Consider the following 3,241-nt stretch of genomic DNA (forward strand, 5'->3'; position numbering starts at 1 on the left):
GTCTTTAAAAAATGTGGCATTTATACACAATGGAGTATTACTCTGCATTAAGAAATGACAAAATCATAGAATTTGGAGGGAAATGGATGGCATTAGAGCAGATTATGCTAAGTGAAGCTAGCCAATCCCTTAAAAACAAATGCCAAATGTCTTCTTTGATATAAGGAGAGTTACTAAGAACAGAGTAGGGAAGAAGAGCATGAGAAGAAGATTAACATTAAACAGGGATGAGAGGTGGGAGGGAAAGGGAGAGAGAAGGGAAATTGCATGTAAATGGAAGGAGACCCTCAGGGGTATACAAAATTACATACAAGAGGAAGTGAGGGGAAAGGAGGGAAAATATAAGGGGGAGAAATGAATTACAGTAGAGGGGGTAGAGAGAGAAGAGGGGAGGGGAGGGGGGAGGGGGGATAGTGGAGGATGGGAAAGGCAGCAGAATACAACAGACTCCAGAATGGCAATATGTAAATCAATGTGCAACTGATGTGATTCTGCAATCTGTATATGGGGTAAAAATGGGAGTTCATATCCCACTTGAATCAAAGTGTGAATTATGATATATCAAGAACTATGTAATGTTTTGAACAACCTACAATAAAAATTAATTAAAAAAAAAATAATAAATAAAAAATAAAAACACAAAAAAAAGAATAAGAAAGATCAAATAATAATTTAGATTAAATTTTCTCAGTAAAGTATTCCTCTGCATATTATTTTAAATAAATCTTTACATAAGTTGAGAAATGCTTTGAGGAAAACAAGAGTGATAGCTATTGGAAAGGCATGTGCCTAAAATATGTATATCAGATTTTAACCATATCATGAAGATAATAAATTAGTATCAATGCCAGAGTTGGAACAAATTTTACTGATTATTTTAAACTTTATTAATACAGATTTTATTAATTCACATACACAGTCTGACTTCAAGAGAAGTCAGATTGATTCTAGTTATTCTCTTGAAGGAATCATAAAACAAGCATATTCTGGATTGAAACTGATTCCAACTTTATCTATTGATTTTGAGACATTAGTAACTCAGTTTGAATCTCAGTTTCTCCTGTGAAAAAGGGAGATATTCCCCATTAGTTCAACTAATCTTTATGTTGTGAAGAAAGCCCAACTCAACATATCTAAACAAGAAAATATATTGACTCATATGACTCACCAGTCTTGGATTCAGATTAGGCTTCTTCTGGTATATCAACAGTTTCTGTCCCTCTCCCTCTTCCTTAGGACAGGACGGAGGCCCCGTCTCAACCCTTGATTCACAAATAGCTCAGGGAATTTCCACTTTATCTCTTTGGTTCTAATTGGGGTGCATGACCATCCTTACTTAATCACTATAACTAGAAGGTGGGGTATATTGATTAGATTAAATTAAAACTGGCCCCCACCCTATAGTTTTCCCCTTCTAAGGAAAAAGGATTTTCCAAAGAAAGTCGATTCATTGAGTGCTGCTTCTGTGTGAGGCTCTACTGCTGATGAGAGGATTCAGAAAGGATGAAGATATGTTTCCTGACCCTGTGGAGCTTAACAGCTTCCTGGGAATGGCGGAGAAGTCAAAATGAAGTTTCAAAAAAGTGAGGCAAGTACTGTACCTGTAGGAAAACCCAGGACACCAGGAGATCACATAAGGAAGGTCAGGAAGGTATAAGGTGGGTGTAGTCAAAGTAGCCCTACAGAGTCTTGATGCATGTTACCCTGTGCCCTACATATAGGTGCTTCCCTTCTTACCCTCTGACTTTGTAGCAGAAGTACCCTGGGTCCTGAGCAGCTTAATTTAAAATGAATTTCTTTCCAAGATTGGGCAGAGGATTAGTAGAACAGATAATGAGGAAGGTTACCTTCTTTGCTTTTATTTTAAAAAATAACACTTTAAATTATATTTAGGGGAAGCCACTAAAAATATAGATTATCACTTTTCTATTAACTGCCAATAATTTTATAATTGTACATAGCTACAATTTTGCTTAGTTGATATCAGCTTAATCACTACTAATATAGTTAAGATTTGATAAAGCCCCACAAGGTGGCGGCAGAGGAAGCTTCATGTAGTACAGAGAAGGCTCAGGAAGGAAACCTCGAAGGGGATCCCACTTAACTACCTTTCTGATAAGGCTTGAATACAACCAAGATAAAGATTTGGCCTTGACTGCTTGTGTCCACCAGCTCTTCAGAGAAGACATCTTGTTATTTAGATTTCTGTGCTTATAATGAGCCTTAGGTAGTTCTCAGCCCCATCAGAGAAATTTATTCAAACCTCCAGAAGTCATTTCTTGTTTCTTTTTCTTTTTTTTTTTTTTTTGTATGTGTGAGAAAAGTTTCACCTGAAACATTTTTATAAGTTTCACAATATAAAATGTTAATATAACTCTTAATTCTTAATGAACAGCATGCATCACATTTGTGAGCATATACCATTTTGAAATGACTAAAGCAGTTCTGAGGCATATACTAGATATCACTAACAGTCCATGCCTGCAGCCTTATTTACTTTTGCTTTTCTATTAAAACTATAAGTCATTCATCTTAAAGTACCTTTTATTGATTGATTGAATGATTGATTGATTGCTTTTTCAGACCCAGGAATTGAACTCGGGGCCTCATTTGTGCTGAGCAAATACTCTGTCACTGAGCTATACCTCCAGCCCCTAGAGTATTACTAAATAGATCATTTGGAGCAATAGAATAATTTAGACAACTTTGTCACTTTCACATAGTGTAAATATTTCCCCATTGAAGTTCTTCCTGCATTCGAGGGAGAAAACAATGAACAAAATGAAATCATCAATGCTGAAGAAGTTCTAAAAATTTCGACCAAGTTCTAGGGATTAGGAAGGACTATACAAGCTCTGGGGGCCTTTAAATTTAAGTATTCTTAACACAAATACCCATGTAAGCAAATAAGACACATACATATTAATTAGGGAGACAGAGAAGAAAAAAATAATTCTTTTAGGAGTAATCAGGAAATATTTTTATAGTGCAGTATAATTTCACGTTGTAAAACATGGCATGATTTGTGACCTCAATAACTAAACGCAGCATCACTTCACTCATTTACCAACATTATCCATCCACTCTCATTTACCACAATAGCAGTACAATATTATTGAAGCCCCTTTCCCTCACTCTACAAAATGGTAAACATGTTTCAGAGCCTGTGGATAAAGCCAGAATCCTGTCTGGAACCCATCTTGCTACTTGTCAAGTGTGTGTGTGTGTGTGTGTGTGTGTG

This window comes from Callospermophilus lateralis, chromosome 9 (genome assembly GCF_048772815.1).
Source record: "Callospermophilus lateralis isolate mCalLat2 chromosome 9, mCalLat2.hap1, whole genome shotgun sequence".
Classification (NCBI taxonomy): Eukaryota; Metazoa; Chordata; class Mammalia; order Rodentia; family Sciuridae; genus Callospermophilus; species Callospermophilus lateralis.